The sequence below is a fragment of the Dromiciops gliroides genome, chromosome 4 (genome assembly GCF_019393635.1).
Source record: "Dromiciops gliroides isolate mDroGli1 chromosome 4, mDroGli1.pri, whole genome shotgun sequence".
Lineage (NCBI taxonomy): Eukaryota > Metazoa > Chordata > Mammalia > Microbiotheria > Microbiotheriidae > Dromiciops > Dromiciops gliroides.
The window spans coordinates 361,736,631-361,748,612 of NC_057864.1; the positions used below are offsets into that span (position 1 = coordinate 361,736,631).

Below are 11,982 nucleotides of genomic sequence, written 5' to 3' on the forward strand. Positions count from 1 at the left end.
CAAGTGTTCTTTTCTTCACACCTATCTTGGAATCAATTATTATTCGACCTAACCTATACCTAATCAAGGATCATCTAAACATCATTCCTAAATAGTAACCATCTAGCCTTTGGTTGGAGACCTATAGGGAATCAAAACTTACTACCTCTTAAAGGAACTTATATCACTCTTGGATAGCTCTCATCATTAGGAAGTTTTTACTTACATCTAACCTAAATTTTACCTCTTTGCAACTAGTTTCAAGGTCCTAAAATAAAGCAAAAACAATTCTATTCCCTCTTCCATATGACAGCCCTTCACTGAATGAGAATTCCATCACTCTCCCTTCATACACAAGTATTCTCTTTTCAAACCTAAATGTTCCCATTCATGAGTGCTTTATTAAATTAGCATGCTTAATACATTTGGATTTGCACTTATACTTCTTATCATGAAAAGTGACTTGCCTCTGACTTTCTATTAACTCACACCTGAGACTTTTAAGATTTGTTCTATCCTTATGAAATTCCTATGCTATGCTCCCTCTAGATTCAATATAACTTCCCTCCATATATGATGAGAAAGAAAACAGCTTTTTTTTTCTTTTTTTAATCATAGAAATTTTTTCTAGCTTAAGGGTTCTTAATTTAGATTTCACAAACCCACTAGCATTTCAGGGATAGAATTCAAGGGGTCTCTAAACTTGTTTAGGAAGAAAATTACTGTTTCAGTGTAACTGCTCTTCTTTGCAATCCTGTGTATGATATTTTATGCATTTAAACACATTATTCTGAAAAAGTATGCATTCACAAGCCTGCCAAAGGAATCCATAACACCAAAAATATTAAGCACAAAAGTCTCTTTTGGCTCACTGTCTTAATCATAGGTTCTCCTATTCTTTCCTCTCATCCTTTACCCTTAACCATAAGCTATAGAATCAAAGGTTCGTCTGAGTCCCAGGAAGAACATTACAATGGTTTGATTTTTTTAATGTTAAGATGTTTATCATAAGTAGGACATGTGTTATAAGGTGTGATAAGTTGTGCTATGTTGAGTCATTATTAACCTCTCATCCCTTATAATGAAGAGCATATATTTTAGAAGGAGGAGGTGGTGCATGAAAAGAAGGGAAGTAAACTGTTTGGTTTGGTTTGGTTAATGTTCTTCTTTGCACTTTGAAGATGATACTACAGGCCCGTGGTCATTAGGACTTGTGTTTTTTATTTGTTGATTATTTTTCTAGTAGTAATGATGACATAGTAGTGATCTATCCACCCATAGACTTTATCTCAGTTTTCTTTGAAAATGTACAGTAGTTATTGGCCCAGGGCAAGCCATGGCCAAAGAGAGGAAAATATGTTTTCTTCTCTAAAAAGCTAACTGGATCCTACAAGGAGACAATTTTAACCTTGCCTCATTATTCCAAGGCTCTAAGTAAATACTGACATCAAAATAGATCATCAGAAAGCAAAAAGAAAGTTTTAAAAGAAGAAACTGTGGTTGAAGTGCATTTAAGATAAACTTGCTTAGATTTGACTCCCTCTAGAGTATATCGAAGGAAAAGACTTAATCCAGAGATATCTTTGCTATTACATTAAAAACATTTTAAATTTACTTTTCTATTTTTTAAAAAACTAGGTTAAAATGTTTTAAACTTTGAGTTTCTCATGGTGGTTAGGATTAAAACGTCACTGCTGAGTATATGCTCTCTGGATCCCCAACATATTTATTCATGCTAAAGACCATGATACCAAAAGACTCAAATTATTTAAGAACTGGATTTAAATGACCAAATTTTAAATTTTGTTATAATACACATAAAGAACCTTGTACATATGCCAGCATAGACTTTTGAAGTGTATTTAATAGAACACACATTCATATGACCATACATAAATACTATGTCAATAAATATATATAAATACACACCATGATTTTCATTATCATTTTCCAATTGCAAAGAGAAAACAATTATTTTATTTCACTTTAAATTTTAAATTTTTAATTCACTTTTAAGTGCACTTAAAATCCCCACTTGCTTCCTGTTTTATATTTAGGTTATTACTAATGTGTTATTGCTATTTCCAAACAAGTTACATGCATGCAATAGAATTATAGAAGGAGGAACTTTAAATAACCCACATTTCTATAGCACTTTAAGCTTATTGCCCACAACAACAAAGTATCAGGTTTTATTACCCTCATTGAACAGGTGAGGAAATGAGATTCAGAAAAATTGTTACTTGCTCACAGTCACACAGTTAGTAACTGAGTCAGGATTTGAGCCCATGTTCTACATCTAAATTCAGTGATCTTTCAACTTAAAGCAGTTTTAGAGTTAATGAATTTGGGTTTGAATCTAGACTTCTGCTGCCTACGCAATTTTCAATAAATCATTTAACTTCTCAAAATGTCAGTTGCTTCATTGGTAAAATGAAGGGGTCAGACAAGATGCCCTAATGGAGAGAACGATGACCTTGGGAGAGACAATGCTTTAATCTCCCACCAGAACCAGGACCCGGGAAGGAGGGAAGTTGTTAGTGTCATTGTTATTTTCAGGGACAAGAGATTGCCTGCATTTGTGCTTCTACTCATGTAGGAACCCCCTCCTGGGAGTATGCTAATGGGCAGTTTTGCAGTTTACAATCTTAGAAAGTGCCCTTGGATATTGGGAGGTTAAAAGACTTTCTGATGGTCACATAGCAAATATATGGCACAGACAGTAATTGAACTCAAATCCTGCCTCTTCTAAGATTGCCCCACTTCCTTTCCCAAAATAAACACTCTGTAGGTATATATTGTGTGACAAGTCAAATTTCACACCCTTTCACACTCAGTAGACAGTTAGAATCAAGGGATATGTTTTTCAAATCTCATTTGGGAGCCAAAGGTGTCTTACTGACAAAGCTCTTCTTATGAGGGAATTCAACGAGCTCTTCTCCAACATTGAGGTTACCTGGCTTCTATTTAACCACTTGCAGTTGTTTGCAAAGTAGCCTATTGCTTGGGGTTGTTCTAATTGTTCAAAATGGTCTACTATGTTAAAGTTTTTCTCTTCTCTACTGGTGCTAGGAGATTTTTAGAAGGTCTTCTTGGGGGTCTTCACTAGGTAATTATTAAGTCTTTTTAAAAAATCATTAGAACCTTGCTATTATAGTAACAATCAGCTTAATTATTAAAGGCTATTAATCAATTCCCTTTAGAACTGGATGGAAGAAAGCCCTCTTGGTGGAGAAACTCTTACAATTTAGATCTGTTTATATAGCAGGATAGGCCATGTATGAAGTATTTCATCTCCTATTTGACTTTGCTGTGGGTAAAGCAAAGCAGGTCACTTTCCCCAGGTTTTCTGGGAAAATACAAACTTTTCACAAGTTGCAAAATGCAGTGACCAATCATTACACTATTGTATTGGATAGTTGTGTGAAAGTCTACTAAGGTCAGTGGATCATTTTCCATCCTGCTCGGTGCTGCTATTTACTAGCCTTTCTGTTTATTTAAATGACTCTGGATTGAAATGCTAGGGTCTTCTCCCTTTGAGTCACACATTCTAGTCTGAGATCCTCTGCTAAGTCACTTTTAGCACCTCATTAATTACCAACTGCAGCAAAGTCCGGCTGTTTTGCAACTTCAGTGACTTTGCTGAGAAATCACAATCCTATGCTAGAATGTGTAAGTGGCACAATCCTTATCTGCCAAATGCCTCCATTTGACTGCATCATTTAAAAGGCTAATTACCTTAGCACTGCTCTTAGAGTTCCTGCAAATCTCAAGATAGAAAAAAACAAGTAATTATGCCTCTGCAGGACCTTTACATTTAACTTTAGGTTAAAGCAATCAAGAACTATTTTCCATCCCATTTCTCCAAAGGAGAAATGGTCCCCAAGAGGATAATAATCACTGTTGTCATATAGGAAGTTATTCTAGCAGTATGGTGTTCTAGAAAGAGCCCTGGACTTGAAATGAGTAGAGACTTTGATTTAAACCTCAGCCCCTCACATTTAGGAGCTTAGCTACATTGGGAAGGTCACTCAATTTCACCTTGCCTCAGTTTTCTCATCTGTAAAACAGAGATAATTAGGGCGTTTCAAAAGTTAGTGCACAAAGGCTTTTTCAGCACCTAATATTTGCATGATCTACATCAGAGTCTTGTTGAAGTGAGAGGACTTTGCACATCTTACAGCATTATTTAATTGTGAGTTATTTTGAAGTCAGTAAGGAGATATAGAAACATCTGACTCCTGGTTCACTGGTCCAACTCACTTTGTTTTAAGGATGCCTTGGTGTATTAGGTGGGTTTATACATCTATGTTGTAGTAGAGTTTGAGGATATCGTGAAACCCATTGTCCTACCCTAGTAAATCTTGGTGTTTCTTGTTGGTGATAGTGAGAAACTGTTGATAATAATGATGATAATGAGTTGATCATAATGATAATTAACAAGTGACAATAATAATAGTACATAATAGAACTTTCATTTTAAGACCAGATACCCAGGTCATGTATGTCTTCATTTGCTCACCAAGCTGTATTCCTAGTGGCAGCTAGGTGATACAGTGGATAGAGGGCTAGGCTTGGATTCATAAAGATCTGAGTTCAAATCTGTCCTCAGACACTTAGGTATGATCCTGGGCAAGTCAGTTAACCTCTCTCTACATCAGTTTCCCCAGCTACAAAATTGGGATAATAATAGCAACACCCCCCAGGGTTGTTGTGAAGATCAAATTAAATTGTGAAGATCCAAATTAAATAATATTTGCAAATCACTTAACATGGTACCTGGCATAATGAGTGCTTCCTAAATACTTGTTGACTTTACTCATATTTATAGAGTATTTTTGAAGTTTAATTGACTCTTACTTAGCGGTGAACTGATTATGATGAAGATAATTAGGTGAAGAGGACAATGTTCTCTTGGGATAAAAGTATATCAATGAATGTAACTGAAGTAATCTTATAATTAAAGCCCTGAAATGTATCTCTCATCAGTTCCCCCTTTTCCATTTCTGCCACCTCTAATCTGGATCTCTATTCCTTCCTTCCTACACACCACAGCTCTAAGCACATCACTCCACCACACTAAAATCTTTAATGGTTTCCCAATGTTTTTGCAATAAAAGCTACACTTCGTGGTTTAGCTTTCAAGGCCTTCCATGATTGGGCCCCAACCTAGCTTTCTCATCTTATCTCGTACTCCATATGACCCCATATACTCCAGCTAAACTGAACTGCACATATTTCAAATTACAGTACATGTTATAGTATGTACATTAAATTTTTAACCATATGTCCATTGCTGTTAGAGAGGCAATAATGAATAAAGAGATGAACTTGACGTCAGGAAGATCTGGGTCCAACTCCCATCTCAAATGGGAAGTGGGGAAGTAACTAAATCTCTCAATATTCTAGATTGCCTATTAAAACTCTAAATTACAGCAGGGCTATAGATCTGTATTGTAGAAGGAATTTTCCACACCAATACCAACTAAGTCATAGATCCGCCCCCACCAAAATAAAAGTCTTCTGATATTATTAACATTTGTTATACCTTATTAATAATTGTAGCCATCTCATGAAAAATAAAAAGTCTTAAGTTCTAAATGGGCAAAAGATGGGAAATGAATTGGAAATCAAAGTAAAATGGTTTATGGATAGAATGGGATGTTATTGTGGTCAGAAATGATCAATAAGAGGAATACAGAGAATCATGGGGAAATTTGCATGGACTTATGCAGAAGAGTGTATAGGACTGCTACATAAGTATAAATTAAAAGATCATTAAATGGCAACTGTATGAGAGGTAGAGTGGGGTCCTAGGAAAAGTACTAAATTGTGGAGTTAAACGATCTGGGCTCTAGTCTCAGTTCTTTCTCTTACTATAACTTGATCAAGTCACAGCTTTTTAAAGTGAAGCTTTCTAAACTTCAATTTCCTCATCTGTAGTTCAAATCAGATGCCTTTTAAGTCACATCCAACTTTAAATCTATAATCTTATGACTAGGTGACTTCTAGGGTCTCTTATAGCTCCAAATTAGTGATTCTATGATTGAAAAAAGCAAAAACAAACACGCTAGTAATGGTTCCAGAGAAAAGAAAATCAAACATGCCTCTTGATATGTCACAGGTTTATAACGGCAAACCATTCTATATATTGTCAAATGAAAATATTGTGTAGATTGTTTTCTTAACTATTTTGTCCTTATTACAAGGGAGGATTTTTTCCAGGGGTGGGAGAGGGGGAGAAATATCCATAAATAACATCAACTGTAAAACTTAGAGGAGTAAGATGTTATGATTTAGGATAGATAATAGTTAGAAACCAAGGGGGAGGGGCAGCTAGGTGGCGCAGTGGATAGAGCGCCAGCCCTGGAGTCAGGAGTACCTGAGTTTAAATCCAGCCTCAGACACTTAATACTTACTAGCTGTGTGACCCTGGGCAAGTCACTTAACCCCAATTGCCTCACACAAAAAAAAGAAAAAAAGAAATCAAAGGGGAGAAAGTAAGATTATGTAAGTGAAGACCTGTTGAAAGATTCTTCTATAAGATAAAAATCTCATCTGCATCCCAGCAAATTAAAAAATTATCCAAAAGCACTGCATATACATTAGATACCATTTTTGAGACCTTGTGTTTCCTAAAGATTAGAATGTAGACCCTAAACTTAAAAAAAAGAAAGAAATGAGATGAGATGACCTGAAAATCAGAGACCCATAAAAGCTAGTTTCTATGCCTGAGAAATCATTAGAAATATAAAAAACCCACCAGTTTGCAAATACCTTTAAGAGAACAAGGTACTGAGTAACCATTAACATTGTTTCATGAAGAGCAAGTCTTGTGAAACTAATGTAATCCCTTTCTATGTCATCAAGGAAGACCTGATAAATTAAGAAGAAACAATAGATATAATCTATCTTAATTTTACAAAGGGTTTTGATTCTGCCCAGAACAATACCCTCCCTAATGAGATGAATAAATATGACTGAAATTAGCATTTCTCAATCTGAGGGTTCCAGAAAGGTAGAGAGGATCACATAGAGAAATCATTGACTTCTAAATGTTGCCACATCATTCCTTCCCCTCTTGCACCATAAGAGTTTGTATTCAGCTTAATGATTCTAGTTTGGCCTCTTTCATTCCCAGAAAGGCTGTGGCTGACCCTGCTAGGTTGTCTCTCAAAATTGGCCACCATCCCAACCATAATGGTATGTGTGGTACCCAAGCCTAACTATACTAGGACTAGCACAAATGGATACCATAGGCTTCCTCAGCCAAGGTAATAGGGTTGCAACTCAGAGCAGAATTCCCTGGATTTATGGACCTCAGGAAGAAAGCATGCCCTTTTCTCATCCTATCCTGGTAACATGGGCCTCGTGTCTATTTTGTTTCATTTTTTAATGGAAAATTTTGGGAGATTAAGAACAGCATTAGTTCTCCCAGGATTCACCAGATGAAAGGAAAAAGTAGGGTTAAAAGTATGGATTTCTATAGCACTTTTTGCCTTGTTTACAAAAGCCTTTCTTCCCAACAATACAGTGAGGTAGGCATTTCAGGTATTATTCCCATTTTACAGATGACAAAATTGGAGTTCTATGACGAAGCAATTTATGCAACTAGTGTCAGAGCCTCAACTCAAAACTAGCTCTCTACTGATACTAAGTCCAATTATCTTTTCTATTATACAGCACAAAATTCTCATATCCAGATAGTACTTAGAGATTCATCTGGAAGGTTTAAAGAGAAAATGCCTGTTTCTAGGCCCTTTCCCTCCACCAGAAATATCTTTTTCCTCCTAGAAGATTTGTCCCCATTATTTCTACCAACCCTCAGGCACCTGACTGCCTGCAAAATCTTTCTCAAATCTATTCTAAGATTTCCTTAATTTTCAAACACTTTTAGCAATTTACACTCATCTGAGGAAACACCACTGAACTGAACTCAGAAGACCTGGGTTCTGGTTCAGGCTCTGACACTTGCTATGTGTGACCCTAAAAAAAGTCACAAACTCTCTGGGTCCCAGTTTCCTTCCTTGTAAGGTGAGGCTAATCATACTTGCATGATCAACTCACAGGCTTTTCTAAAGAATATTTAGAATGCCCTCAAGTGCAATACAAGTCTGGGTTATTATTTTATTTCATTTATATTGTTCTCTCCTAATATTATAAACAGAACCCCTTTTCTGCTTACTTATTGACTTTCTACTGAATATTTCAATCTGTTGAAATATTGCTCTGTACAAGTGTTCATTCATTAAATGAAAAATTATTGAATATATAGCAAGGATAAGGCACTATACTAGGCCATGAGAATAGATATAAAAATGAGTAAGAGAGAATCCATGCCCTTCAGAAGCAGAGGAAACAGTAATGACATGAATGTCTTTAATACAAAAGAGAATGGGGCATCACAAGGGCATTAATATATAAAATCACATTTTAAAGAGATAGATCACTTTAGGTTGGCACAATCAGAGAAGACTGCATGGAGATTGAATAGAAGGTTGTAATTGTGAAAGGGGCATTTGAGGTATAGAAAGAGGCTTGAGCAAAGGCACAAATGTGAGGAAGGACACTTCAAATAATCAGGTGATAGTTTAGAAACAGAGCTGTAGTTAAAAAAGAATCATGGGGGGCAGCTAGGTAGCGCAGTGGATAAAGCACCAGCCCTGGATTCAGGAGTACCTGAGTTCAAATCTGGCCTCAGACACTTGACACTTACTAGCTGTGTGACCCTGGGCAAGTCACTTAACCCCCATTGCTCCACCAAAAAATAAAAAAGAATCATGGAAGGGATGAGTAGAAATATCTCATGTAGAATTAACTAGAAATCCTATCATGCATAGAGCATTTCAAAAATTTCAGTGCAGTTTTAAGTTGTTAAAGTTCACAATTCCTCTAAGTCTCTTGGGACACCCTGAATACGACTCATCACTGGTCCAACCCTTCCTAGGACTATATTATGTACTCGTGACTTTATAGACTCATATTCCACCCATCCAAGTACTCTACTTTCTTGGCATACTGGACTACTTGCCTTTCCCCAAATCCCTCCCCTGGTACCCTTAAACTCATCCCTTTCTCTCTCTCTCAGCAGATCATCAGAGCAATTATTGCCCTCTCTCCAATCTTCAGTCTCTCCCTATATACTTATCCTTCTGTTGCCTAAAAACATACTATACATATCCAACATAAAAAACAACCCTTTAGTTGACCCTATTATCCTTCCAAGTAAACATTTTATTTCTCTCCCTTTCATAATCAAATGCCTAGGATAAAACTGCGTACAATCATTTCCTTTTCTCTTGCTCAGTTCTCATCCTCTCATGGGCCTTCTTACCTAATCACTTATCTTAAATTGCTATAAAATTACCAATGAGCACTTAATTGCCAACTCTGGTGGGGCTTTTTCCCAATATTTATCCTTCTTGAGCTACTTAAATCATTTGACACTGTTGACTTCTCTCTCCTGCTAAATAGTCTCTCCCCTCAGGGTTTCCATTAAGACTGATCCCTTACGATTCTCCTTCTCTCTGTGTGATCATTCATCCTCAGTCTCCTTTGCTAGATCATCATCCCTATCCTGTCCCCTAACTATGAATGTGTCCAAAAGCTTTGCCCTGGCCCCTCTTCTCTCTCTACACTTTGTCTGTACACCATCTTGTACATACCAACTTCCATGTGCTCAACTATCATCTTTAGGCTAATATTTCCCAAATGTGTATGTATCTAAGTATACATATATATGTATACATACACACATATTCCTTCTCTCTCTTCTGAGCTCTAGCCCTACATGACCAACTCTGCATTATACATTTCAAACTGGATGTTCCATGGTAATTACAAACTCAACATATCCAAAAGAAACTTCATTGTCTTTTCCCAAAAACCTACCCATTTTCTGCTTTTCCCTATTTCCATCAAGGGCACTAACCTTCTTCTAGTTACCTAAATTTAGGGAGCAACAAGGCGGCACAATGGATAAAGCACCAACCATGGATTCAGGAAGACCTGAGTTCAAATTCAGCCACAGACACTTGACACTTACAAGCTGTGTGTGTGACCCTGGGTAAATCATTTAACCCTCATTGTCCTACAAAAAAAAATTAAATTAAAAAAATTATAGCCTCAGATTTATAGCTTCAGAGTTTTCCTTCATTCATTCCCACACATCCAATCAGTTGCCAAATCATGTTCATCCTATCTCCCTAACTTGTGTCACATTTGTCCCTTTCTTGTCATTCACACAATCACCCTAGTTCAGTTTCTTGGCACCTCTGGACTATCAATTAATCAATAAATAAACATTTATTAAGCATCTAGTATGTTCCTGGCACCATACTAAGCTCTGGAGATACAAATGGAGACGAAATACAGTCCTTACCCTCAAGGAGCTTTCAATCTAATAGAGGAGACAACATACAAACAAATATATACAAAGCAAGCTATATACAAAATAAACAAAAAACTTTACAAAGGGAAAGCATTAGGACTAAGCTGGGTTGGGGAAGACTTCCTGCAGAAGGTATGATTTTAGTTGGGAATTAAAGTCAGGGAGGTCAACAGTTGGAACAGAGGAGGGAAAAGAGATCCTCCAGGCACAGGGGGGGGAGGGGGGCAAAGAAAATTCAAGGGAAACAGCCAAGAGTCAAGAGGCCAGTGTCACTGGACTGAAGAGATCTTATCAGGGAGTTAGGTGTAAGAAGACTAGAAAAGTAGCAAAGGGTTAGATTGTGAAGGGCTTTGAATGCCAAAATGAGCATTTTGTATTTGATCCCAGAGATCATAGGAAGCCACTGGAGGTTTGGTGGTTTTGTTGGGATTTTTTTGAATGATGTGTCTGTCTGTTTGTGTCTGTCTGTGTGTGTGTCTGTGTGTCTGTGTATGAGAGAGAGAGAGAGAGAGAGAGAGAGAGAGAGAGAGAGAGAGAGAGAGATGATCAGACCTGCACTTTAGGAAAAATACATTAGTGACTGAATGGAGGAAGGATTGGAGTGGGGAGAAATGTGAGGCAGGCAGCCCACCAGGAGATTATTGAAATAATCCAGATATGAGGTGATGAGGGCTTGAAACAGTGTGGTGGAAGTGTCAGAAACAGATGTAGCAAAGGTGAAATCAACAGGTCTTGGCAACAGATTGAATATGGGAGATAAGAGATAGTAAGGAGTTCAAAATGATTCCTAGGTTGTGAGCCTGAGGGACTGAGAGGATGGCATAGCACTCTACAGTAATGAGGTAGGTAGGAGTAGTGAGGTGAAAGGTTGAAGGGAAAAGTTATTGAGTTTTATTTTGAACATATTGAGTTTAAGATGTCTAGTAAACAGGACATCCAGAGGAGCAGCAGAGACAGAGACAGAGGCAGCGGGGGAAGCATCCTCAGAAGCCATCATGTCTGAAGACATCAAGACCAAGATCCAAAACCACAGCACTGTACCTTTCAACAGCTGCTTCACCAATCAGAACCAGACTCACAACTGCTGACACAACTACTTGGATTTTCACCATTGTTAGAAGGCCATGAACGAGAAAGGCTGTGATGAGTCTGTCTGCCGGTAGTACAACTGTGTCTACAAGTCCATCTATCCTCTATCCTGGGTGAATACTTGGGATGATTGCAGAGCAGAAGATACCTTCCCTGGGAAGATCTGAGTCACTTCTTCTTCCTCCCTCATCCCCACCCTGATGCCTGGGGCTGGATCCTTTCTTCCTTGTGATCTGTGACTGCCCCTGTGCTGGGAGACATGAATCATGTTAAAATAAACTGTGTAGGGGGGCAGCTAGGTGACACAGTGGATAAAGCACCAGGTCCTGAGTTCAAATCTGGTCTCAGACACTTGACACTTACTAGCTGTGTGACCTTGAGTAAGTCACTTAACCCTCATTGTCCCACAAAAAAATAAAATAAAAATTTGTAGGAACAGAAAAGAAAAAAAAAAGATGTCTACTGAACATCCAATTTGAAATGCCTGAAAGGCACTTGGAAATGTGCCTTTGGAGGTCAGCAGA

The 11,982-nt window shown here is 37.5% G+C and overlaps 1 pseudogene; it reads left to right on the forward strand.

Annotated features, from left to right (window-relative positions):
• Positions 1 to 11,364: 11,364 nt before the first annotated feature.
• LOC122752831 lies at positions 11,365 to 11,625 on the forward strand (annotated as a pseudogene).
• The last annotated feature ends 357 nt before the right edge of the window (positions 11,626 to 11,982 follow it).